The sequence below is a fragment of the Solanum dulcamara genome, chromosome 6 (assembly GCF_947179165.1).
Source record: "Solanum dulcamara chromosome 6, daSolDulc1.2, whole genome shotgun sequence".
NCBI classification, from domain to species: Eukaryota; Viridiplantae; Streptophyta; class Magnoliopsida; order Solanales; family Solanaceae; genus Solanum; species Solanum dulcamara.
The window spans coordinates 31,105,097-31,117,596 of record NC_077242.1 but is presented as its reverse complement, the minus strand read 5'-3'; the positions used below and the strand labels follow the sequence as shown (position 1 = coordinate 31,117,596).

General features: G+C 29.9%; 1 pseudogene; it reads right to left on the bottom strand.

The window, feature by feature from the left end:
* The window catches only part of LOC129892816 (uncharacterized), a 41,707-nt pseudogene extending 35,597 nt beyond the window's left edge, over positions 1–6,110 (bottom strand).
* Positions 6,111–12,500: the final 6,390 nt, after the last annotated feature.

Sequence of the window (12,500 nt, the reverse complement as noted above, 5' to 3'; positions counted from 1 at the left end):
AACAACAACAATGATAACAATAATAATAACAATAATAACAATAATAATAATAATAATAATAATAATAATAATAATAATAATAATAATAGTAGTAGTAGTAGTAGTAGTAGTAATAATAATAATAATAATAATAATAATAATGGATTCCAGAAAATAATGAATGATATTTTTAATCATTATCTGGATTTATCATTGTTTATATTGATGATATTTTAGTCTACTCAAAAACATTTGAGATTCATATAAAATATCTTGATATCTTTAAAAAAATTATGATACAAAACAGTTTGGTTATATCTAAACCTAAAATGAGTCTATTTCAAACAGAAGTTAGATTTCTTGGACATAATATTTGTTAAGGTAAAATCACTCCTATTCAACGGTCAATTGATTTTGCTTTAAAATTTTCCGATATAATCACGGATAGAACTATGCTTCAAAGATTTTTGGGAAGTTTGAATTATATCTCTCCCTTTTATAAAAATCTATCCAGAGATTTATCACCTTTATATGAAAGATTAAAAAAGAATCATAAACTCCCTTGGATTGATAACCTAACAGAACTTGTTAAATCAGTTAAACAGCGGGTAAAATCCTTACCTTATTTAACACTAGCTAACCCTGCTTGGCCAAAAATTATTGAAACGGATGCTTCTAATATTGGTTATGGAGGGATACTTAAACAAGTAAATCCCAACGATAAGCATGAATATCTTATAAGATTCCATTCAGGTAAATGGACCGAGACCCAACGCAAATATGCAACAGTGGCCCATGAAATATTATGTATAGTTAAATGTATTTTAAAATTTCAGGATGATTTATATAATCAAAGATTCTTGATTAAAACAGACGCCTAATCGGTAAAATACATGTTTGATAAAGATTTTAAGCATGATGCTTCAAAATTAATATTTGCTAGGTGGCAGGCTCAGTTAGCCCCATTCGACTTTGATATTCAGTATAAAAAGGGAATTGATAATTCTTTACCAGATTTTTTATCTAGAGAATACTTGACAAATTAATCATGCATTACTTCGCAGCTTTCTTTGAAGATAAAACCCTTATAACAATCTTAAAGGCTATCCCTTTAGGAGAAGATATTCAAACCAAGATTCTGGATAAAATCATAGAAAATATTATTAAAGAAAAAATGGAATCATTTCATTTCTTTATTCATTCCTATGAGGACGATGAAGGTCCCTACTATCTTGATACAGATGATTTCTTTGAATATCATTAATAGTTTATATTTGCAGATATGGCAGACCCACCATGGTCTATAATCAGAAGCAAAAATACTACTAGAGGTAGAGGCAGGGGAAGATCGGCCCCTACACAAAGGCCATCGTATGGCTCATCATCATCATCTAGCAATTTTCCTGTTCTAAGAATGGGTAACAAGAGTTTGATAAACTCTAAAGTCGGTGAAACCTCTTCATCAACTCAGAAAGAAGATATTTCTTCAATCAATCTGGAAGATATTCCAGAAGAAAGTCCATTATATGGACAACTGAAAGCATATTTGGAGTCAAAAAAGCAAAAAGATACTTTTGCTACAATAACAAAAGAAATCGATGAAAACAAGAATTATGAAGAAGTACCCACAAAAGAAATAATATTTCTTTTAGAAAATTCAGATATTCAGAGGCAAGATGAACCCTGGAAGATTTTCCAACGATACTTAGTGCGGGGATTATATTTCCCAGGAGAGTCATACAAAACTCGAACATATTATGAAACAATCTTGATCAAAATAGAAAGTGCTGACTTCCAATATTTTACCACAGAAGAGAACGTGTATAACTTCTCAAAAGTCATTATCAGACAGATTATATCTGTTGAAGAGTGGGGAATCTCCATAATGAATGAACTATATGTTTGTGTTAATAACATGAACATCAATCTTACTTATTGGGATTATATCCAAGCTTTTCACAAAGTTTTCTATTACAACAATGATAAACATAAACACACCTGGTTCATAAAGGTTTGTTCGAAGATTTTTGAAGGACCAATTCCAAACTGGTTCATAAGATGGTGGACATTCCACGGTCCCACGGTAAAGATTTTACCGCATATCTATCTTAACTTCTATAAAGAATGGACAAAAATTTCTCCATTTTAACAGAATTATACTTATCTGATCATGTAAGCAATCTCTATAAAATCGATCAGATGTATTTCTTTATTGAGTTTTCTATACCATGGATCCATAAATGGCTTCCAGAAGTGGGATATACCCCAGAAGAAAAAATACCATGTCTTTATCGTGTGTATTATAATAATTTATGGGATAAATTAACAAGAAATGATCCTAAAACTAAATAACCTTATGGTCAAGAATTCATTGATACTATTAAAGCAAAACTCCAAGAATATACTGAGCATCCTCAAAAGAACTTGGTGGCTGACAATTCAGTCAAACATATTGCTCGAAGAATTTCAGTTCAGCAAGGTGATAAAACTGAACTAATCAATGATTATTTAGAAGAAGTCAAAAGAAATTTACTTCAGACCCTAACACAATATGATAAATTAGACACTTCCATGAAAAGTGACGCAAGCGATGATATCACTTATGCTCAATCTGATGGGACTCGACCTATATTATCAGAAAGTGAACTGGAGAAGGTAGAAGAATTTCTTGAATCTCTACAACATAAGGAAGAATTCCTTCGTACAACTGTAAAAGGAAAAGGAAAAGTAGAATGAGACGGCCACTAAAGACTATCAAGAGATTGAAAAGATGGCGGGCCATGCGAGGATATATCCCCACCAATTTCAAATGGATACAAATTATATTTGTGACCCCAGTAGAAATACTGTATGTACACAGTAAATATACTGTTTTAGAAACCTACATAAGGGACCCATATGAAGACTACCTTTCTTTTTGTGTGTCTTCTTAGCCCTCCTATATAAAGGGCATTTCATTTCACTTCTTAGGCAGAGTTTGTTTACTCCCCTTCTCTCTCTACTACTATCCTCTCTCCCTTCTCTCTTGTAAGCATAATCTACTGTAAGATATTAATAAAGATTTGCAGTTTGGAATAGCCTCCGAGGCAAGGTAAGTTCTTTACTTTCTACTTTAATTATTGTCTTTTTTTATTCATAGTCGTGACTATCGCTGGATAAGAACCTTCATATCTATGCCAGATATCTAAAGTTATATGAGATATGTAATATGAAAGACTTAGACTCAATCAACTTATAAGAAGAATTTATCATAGTTCCATGACTTGGTTCTGAGATGGTGGTACAGTCGCTTCCGGCACTACTATGTTAACTCAGCCTAGCAAGCAGTGGTGGTGTAAGTCCCCGTTAAAGGAAAAAGGGGCATATTTTCACACTGTTAGAATTGCTAGTTGCCAAGTTAATAATAGTATGTATCGGAATATCTGACAGATCCTTTGCTCAGGTAAAAGCTCCATACAGCCATGAACTAAATAAAATTTTCTTCTATTTTGATTTTAATCTTGCTAACTACAAGATTGAGGATATAGTTTCAAGCAAGATCTGTAATTTATTACTAACCTAGGCATACCACATTCTTTTTCTGCAGCATTATTAACATAGAAGGCAGCACAAGACCATGGTGATTTAGAGGGTTTAATCAATCCTTTTTGTAAAAAGGCTATCAATTTCGTTTTTACAAAATTCTACTAACTCACTATTCATCTGACAGGGACGAAATTTAGTGGGAATATTATCTTCACTGAAATTATCTTCATATGGAAGAGTGACAATATTCTTTTTTCTATTCCAGAAAGCACTAGGATGATCAACACAAACATCAATTGCTAATTATTTAGAGATTAATCTAATCTTTTCTTGTACCTTAGTAGGTTTCAATGTATCTAGAATATTTAAACTGTAAATTTCTAGTTGTAAAGAATTAACATGCTTCTGTTTCATTTCAATTAAAGCATTAATGTTTCGAGTTACTGGTTCAGTTATAAATGTAAAGGAAATATCCTTATTATTATAGCTAGCAGTGAATCCTTCAAAAAAAATTTAGAAAAAAGATATATAGTATTAATAAAAGGAGTTCCAAGAATAATTGGAGGGTGCATTTGATCTTTTACTAATAAGAAACAATGAGGAATACAGACTTTATTCTGACAAATATATGTATTAGACAGTTTATACTTTATATTTAAAGCATGACCAGATGCAGATTTAACTGCGTGTGTTGTTGTTTCAAAATATCTAGAAGGGATTAAGCCTTCTTGAATGCAACTAACATCTGCTCCACTGTCAATCATAATTGTGTTAGTAATAGTAAACTCATTATTAATTAAAATGGTACATTTAATATACCATCTATGCGCAGTTACAATCAGTAACATTCCTAAGAATGAATTATCTTTAGGAGTTTCTATAATTTTTTCGTTTTTTTCATTTTCATCTACAATACCTTTTCCTTTATCAGTAGGAGATGGTGATTCTTGTTGCTCAAGGTTTTTTAATTGAGAAATCCGATGATTATAAATAATTTGACTTTGTTTGAGAGATTTAATCTCTTGTTTAAGTTTTTCAACTTCATATTTTAAATCATCTAATGAAGTATCTCTTATAGTAGTATTAGTATTTGTATCAAGACGAGCCAAAACTTCTGTTAAAGAGTATGGTTTTGAATCAATATCATTTTTTGTTTTTGTTTTATTAGACTGAAAGCTAGTTGCCGAAGCCATATTAATGATTTTGCTCCTAGTTTCTTCATCAGAAATTTCTTTTAGAAGTTCAATTACATTATCAGAAGTGATAGTATACATATTCAAATCTTGAAATTGAGACTGTAGTTTATAAAACTCATCAGTTTTGCAAGAACAATTATTACCTGTGCAATTAATACCACATCTAGGAGGAGCTTCATTCTCATTATCAGAAAAATCAATAAGAGCAATTTCACTTTCAGATTCTTCAATACTTGATTCGGTCTTAGAGGAATAATCAGATTCTGAACCCGAAGTATATAATAAATCATAAACTTTATCATGAATATCTTCATCAATATTTAAGCTTTTTAGTTTTTGTAATTTAAAATTTGGAGCAATATGCACATATTGGCCACACTCATAGAATTTTACTTTGCTAAGATCTCTCTTAGAATATTTTTTTATAAATCTAGTAGATTTACGGTGAGTTCTTCTTGCCTCACGTTTTTCTTTACTCCGGCGATATTTATAGGGTCTATCTTCCCTAGAACGATGATAGTTTTTCGATTTTTTGCCCGATTTATGAGAAGGACCTGCAACAGCAAATTGAGTACAAAAATCTCCTAATTGAGACTTCTTTGTTTTGCTTTTTGTCTTTAATTGCTGAGCTAGTTTAAGCTCATTGCATAGATTTAATCCTTCTTGAGTGCAAGTGCCAATTAACTGGCCATAAGTGAAGATATCATAAGGAATAGCAGAGTGAGTTCCTCGTAGAGTTTTTCGAACTCTTTCTGCAAATAAGGGAGGAAGGCCATCTATGAACTTAGTCTTCCAATGAATATTATTACTTTCGGGTAAGTCCATTACTCGACTTAAAAAGGTGTCTTTATACCATCTAAATTCACCTAAATGTCTACAACGAAGTCCATTTAGAAGTGTTCTAAGAGTTTCATTTTGGTTGGTAAATCTACCATTAAAGTGTTCTAATATGGTTAGAACTAAAGTATAAACAACATCTTGTCAAACATTTTCGAATGGTCTTTGAGATGTTCCTTCTTCAGAGATGACAGCCTCTGTTGTTACTTCTCTTTTTATTGAAAAAGTGATAGTTGTACGAGCTTCATTTGTTAAAAAATTATCCCACCAGCCTCTTAATTGGCCTGTAAATCCTGCCACTATCATTTTACAAGTGGTATGGTCATTATTGTGATTTGTAGATTTACAAATAGTGGCGTACATAAGCATTCGATGTAAAAGAATGGAGACCTATCTATCAGTTAAGCCATCAATATTCCATTCATAAATTTGATCACCACTATAAGATATGTTGGTTTGGATCCAATCTCTTTCCTCTATGAGAACATCTTGAGGAGTAGGGCGAGGATAATAATAGGTTAGCATAAAAGGTTTAGTAGCATAGCTGCTACCGGATTTGAACTTAGAATTCATTTTATTACCTTTGGATTTAAATGGCTTAAGTTCAGAAATATCATCCTCAATTGGAGGGTTGGCTATTATGCCAATAGGTTTAGCATGTAAGTTTGCTAAATTTTTTTCAAGAAGTGCTTCTAAATCGGTTAATGACTTAGATTTGAAATCCTTTACCTCTATAGGACGCTGAATATGAGTAGGAGTCTGAAAAATGACCTTGTTTTTCGATGTAGAGGCTATATCAGAAGGTTGGTTTCTATTTAATATTTTTACTAGCAAGATTAATTGCTCAAGTTTAGCATCAAGAGAACTAATGTGTTCACCAATGACCTTAACATAAAGACTTAAATAATTATTTTGAGCAATCAAATTATTAATTTCTTTTATGCTAATTTTTACGACATCATTTTCAACAAAATTTTGAAAAGCTGAAAAGGTGAGGCCTGTATTATTAGGCAGGATAAAAGGATTTTGAGGCGGATAGATAGCCTTAATAATATTATCAGTGCTATCCTTAAAAGTTTTTTGTTCGAGAACTTTGACATATAATGGTAAATAGGTGGTTATAAACCATGGGACAAAATACATAATTTTATCATGCAGTGCATAAAATTCATAGAATTCTTGAGAAATATTATGTAAATCATCTTGACTATAAGTCTCAAAAAACCAAGTTTTAAACTTGTTCCATTTACTTTGATGAAATTCTTTCTGAATATGTTGACGTGCCAGAGATCCTGGACTAAAATCTATTTGGTGTGTCAACATAATTCAGAGTTTATTTCTATCAATACCCTCATTAGGGTCAAAATCCATTTCTGATGCAGTTGGATCTAGATCAGATAATTTATCAGTGGCCTGTACTATATTAGTGATAGGATTAATTTTTACTTTTTCAACCTGTTTTTCACTCAAAGTATCACTTAGAGTATGTAAAGATAAAGCTCTATTACGAGCTGGACCATATACAGGAGTTTTAGAAGAAATAGGAGAAATATACTGAATCTCAGGCAAAGATCTATAGCCGGAAAATGATCATCGGTTATACATATGAGTTTTATTATCAGAAAACTGGATGCATATTTTTCCATCTGGATTTTGAGTTATATGAGAATATTCATTGTTGGTAAAGTTATTGGTAACTTGATTAGGTGCTATAACTGATTCTAAAGTCCATGTGATTGAGAAATTAATTTATTCCCATCGAATAGGTCTTCTAGTAGTGACTTTAGATTTAGTAAAATTAGTTTCAACTAATATAGTCTGATTAGATATATCATATAATTTACATCTAGGATTCAAAGTAGATAACAGTTTGAAATAAATTCTATAAGACAAACATATTAACTCAGAACCTGAAACATAGTTATAACCATATGTTTTAATATTTAATGTTAAGGCATCTAAAATATTAACATCCGACAATGATAATTGTAGGTTAGGTTGAGTATTGAAATAAACTTGGCCATATGCTATCGTTGATTCAATAGAACCCATTAAAGATTGTCTAAAATTTAGATTTCTAGCATCCCTTAGTGAGGCTAGAAAAGTTTCTAGTAACCCTTTAAAGGTTAATGGTTTAAAAGCAATTTGAATCATGCCTATATGCATAAAATAATAATAATAATAATAATATAATAATAATAATAATAGTAATAATAATAATAATAGTAATAATAATAATAATAATAGTAATAGTAATAATAATAATAATAATAGTAATAGTAATAATAATAATAATAGTAATAGTAATAATAATAATAATAATAATAATAGTAATAGTAATAGTAATAATAATAATAATAATAATAATAATAATAATAATAACAGTAATAGTAATAATAATAATAATAATAATAATAATAGTAATAATAATAGTAATAGTAATAATAGTAATAATAATAATAGTAATAATAATAATAATATAATAATAATAATAATAATAATATAATAATAATAATAGTAATAATAATAATAATAATAATAATAGTAATAGTAATAATAATAATAATAATAATAATAATAATAATAATAATAATAATAATAATAATAATAATAATAATAATAATAGTAACAACAAATAGATTTTAGTCCAGGATCCCTGGCAAGACAACATATTCAAAAACAATTTTACCAAAATAAATGGAACAAGTTTAAAACTTGGTTTTTTGAGACTTATAGTCAAAATGATTTACATAGTATTTCACAAGAATTCTATGAATTTTGTGCACTCCATAATAAAATTATATATTTTGTTCCATGGTTTATAACCACTTATTTACCATTATATATCAAAGTTCTAGAACAAAGAACTTTCAAAGATAGCACTGGTAATATTATTAAGGCCATTTATCCGCCTCAAAACCCTTTTATTTTACCTAATAATACAGGTCTTACTTTTTCAGCTTTTCAAAATTTTATTAAAAATGATGTTACAAAAATTAGCATAAAGGAAATCAATAATTTGATTGCTCAAAATAATTATTTGAGTCTTTATGTCAAAGTCATTGGTGAACACATTAGTTCTCTTGATACCAAACTTGAGAAATTAATCTCGCTAGTAAAGGTATTAAATAAAAACCAATCTTCTAATATAGCCTCCACTTCGGAGAACAAGGTCATTCGTCAGACTCCTACTCATATCCAACGACCTATAGAGGTAAAAAATTTCAAATCTAAGTCATTAACTGATTTAGAAACACTTCTTGAAAAGATATTAGCAAATTTAAATGCTAAACCTATTGGCATGATAGCCAACTCTTTAATAGAAGATGATATTTCTAAACTTAAGCCCTTTAAATCCAAAGGTACTAAAATGAATTCTAAATTCAAATCTGGTAGCAGATATGCTACTAAACCTTCTATGTTAACTTATTATTATTCTCGCCCTACCCCTCAAGATGTCCTTATAGAAGAAAGAGATTGGATCCAAACCAACATATCTTATAGTGGTGATCAAATCTATGAATGGAATGTTGACAGCTTAACTGATAGACAAGTCTCCATTCTTTTACACAGAATGTTTATGTATGCCACCATTTGTAAATCTATAAATCATAATGATGACCATACCACCTGTAAAATGATAGTGGCAGGATTTACAGGCCAATTAAGAGGCTGGTGGGATAATTTCCTAACAAATGAAGCTCGTTCAACTATCACTTCTTCAATAAAAAGAGAAGTAACAACAGAGGTCGTCGTCTCTAAAGAAGGAACATCTCAAAGACCAGTCGAAAATATTCAATAGGATGCGGTTTATACTTTAGTTCTAACCATATTAGAACATTTTAATGGTAGATTTATCAACCAAAATGAAACTCTTAGAACTCTTCTGAATGGACTATGGTGTAGACATTTAGGAGAATTTAGGTGGTATAAAGACACCTTTTTAAGTAGAGTAATGGACTTGCCAGAAAGCATATAGTATCCATTGGAAAACTAAATTCATAGATGGTCTTCCTCCCTTATTTGCAGAAAGAGTTCGAAAAACTCTACGAGGAAACAATACTGCTATCCCATATGATGTTTTTACTTATGGCCAGTTAATTGACACTGCACCCAAGAAGGATTAAATTTGTGCAATGAGCTTAAATTAGCTCAGCAATTAAAGGCAAAAAGTAAATCAGAAAAGTCCCAATTAGGAGATTTTTGTACTCAATTTGCCGTTGTAGGACCTTCTCAAAAATTAGGTAAAAATTTTAAAAAACATCATCGTTCAAGGGAAGATAAGCCCTATAAATATCGTCGAAGTAAAGAAAAACGTGAAGAAAGGAAAACTCACCGTAAATCTAATAGATTTACAAAAAACCACTCTAAGAGAGATCTTAACAAAATAAAATGCTATGAATGTGGTCAATATGGGCATATTGCTCCAAATTGTAAATTACAAAAGCTTAAAGCTTAAATCTTACTGAAGATATTCATGATAAAGTTTATGGTTTATTATACACTTCGGGTTCAGAATCTGACTATTACTCTGAGACCGAATCAAGTGCTGAAGAATCAGAAAGTGAAATTTCTCTTATTGATTTTTCTGATAATGAGAATGAAACTTCTCCTAAATTCGGCATAAATTACACAAGTAATAATTGTTCTTACAAAACAGATGAGTTTTATAAACTGCAGTCTCAATTTCAAGATTTGAATATGCATACTATCACTTCTGATAATGTGATTGAACTTCTGAAAGAAATCTTAGATGAAGAGACTAGGAGCAAAATTATTAACTTGGCTTCGGCAACAAGCTCCTAGTCTAATAGAACTAAATCAAAAATTGATATTGATTCAAAACCATACTCCTTAACAGAAGTTTTAGCTCGTCTTGATACAAAGACTAACACTACTATAAGAGATACCTCTTTAGATGATTTAAAAATTGAAGTTGAAAAACTTAAATAAGAAATTAAATTTCTTAAACAAAGTCAACTTGTTCATAATCATCGGATTTTCCAATTAGAAAACCTGGATCATATAGAATCACCACCTTCCACTAATAAAGGAAAAGGTATTCTTAATAACGAAGAAGACATAGAAGAAATTATTGAAACTCCTAAACCTGATTCATTTTTAGGAATGTTACAGATTGTAACTGCACATAGATGGTATATTAAATGTACCATTCTAATTAACAATGAGTTCACTATTACTAACACAGCTATGATTGATAGTGGAGAAGATGTTAGTTGTATTCAAGAAGGATTGATTTCTTCTCGATATTTTGAAAAAATAACTTATGCGGTAAAATCTGCATCCGGTCATGCTTTAAATATAAAATATAAATTATCCAACACATATATTTATCAGAATAAAGTCTGTATTCCTCATTTCTTCTTATTAGTTAAAGATCATATGCATCCTCCAATTATACTTGGAACTCCTTTCATTAACACTATATATCCTTTTTCCAAAGTAGATTCCAAAGGATTCACAGCTAGTTATAAAAATAAGGATATTTCCTTTTCATTTATAACCGAACCAGTAACTAGAGATATTAATACTTTAATTGATATGAAACAAAAGCATATGGATTCTTTACAATTAGATATTTATAGTTTAAATATTCTGGATACATTAAAATCCACCAAAGTGCAAGAAAAAATTAAAATAATTTCTAAACAATTAGCAATTGATGTTTGTGCTGATCATCCTAGTGCTTTTTGAAATAGAAAAAAGCATATTGTCACTCTTCCATATGAAGACAATTTCAGTGAAGATGATATTCCCACTAAATCTCGTCCCTGTCAAATGAATAGTGAATTAGTGGAATTTTGTAAAAAGGAAATTGATCATCTCCTACAAAAGGGTCTGATAAAACCCTCCAAATCACCATGGTCCTGTACTGCCTTTTATGTTAATAATGCTGCAGAAAAAGAACGAAGAATGCCCAGGTTAGTAATAAATTACAAACCATTAAACAAATATTTAAAATGGATTAGATATCCTATTCCAAACAAAAGAGATTTATTGTCTAGATTATATGATGCTAATATTTTCTCAAAATTTGATTTAAAATCAGGATATTAGCAAATACATATTTTTAAAGAGCATACTTATAGAACTGCTTTTAATGTTCCTTTTGGACAATATGAATGGAATGTAATGCCTTTTGGGTTTAAAAATGCCCCATCTGAATTCCAAAAAATAATGAATGATATTTTTAATCCTTATTTGGATTTTATCATTGTTTATATTGATGATATTTTAGTCTACTCAAAAATATTTGAAACTCATATTAAACATCTTGATATATTCAAAAGAATTGTAATACAGAATGGGTTGGTTATATCACAACCCAAAATGAGTCTATTTCAAACAGAAATCAAATTCCTTAGACACAATATTTGTCAAGGTAAAATCACTCCTATTCAACGATCAATTGATTTTGCTTCAAAATTCCCTAATATAATCACGGATAGAACTATGCTCCAAAGATTTTTGGGAAGCTTAAATTATATTTCTCCATTTTATAAAAACTTATCTCGAGACTTATCACCTTTATATGAAAGGTTAAAAAAGAATCATAAACTCCCTTGGACTGATAGTCTAACAGAACTTGTAAAAACTGTTAAACAACGAGTAAAATCCTTACCATGTTTAACATTGGCTAATCCAATTTGGCCAAAAATTATTGAAACAGATGCTTCTAATATTGGGTTTGGAGGAATCCTTAAACAAATCAATCCTAACGATAAACAAGAATACCTTATAAGATTCCATTCAGGTAAATGGACTGAGGCCCAACGCAAATATGCAACAGTAGCCCATGAAATGCTATGCATAGTCAAATGTGTTTTAAAATTTCAAGATGATTTATATAATCAAAGATTCTTGATTCAAACAGACGCTCAATCGGTAAAATATATGTTTGACAAAAATTTTAAACATGACGCTTTAAAATTAATATTCGCC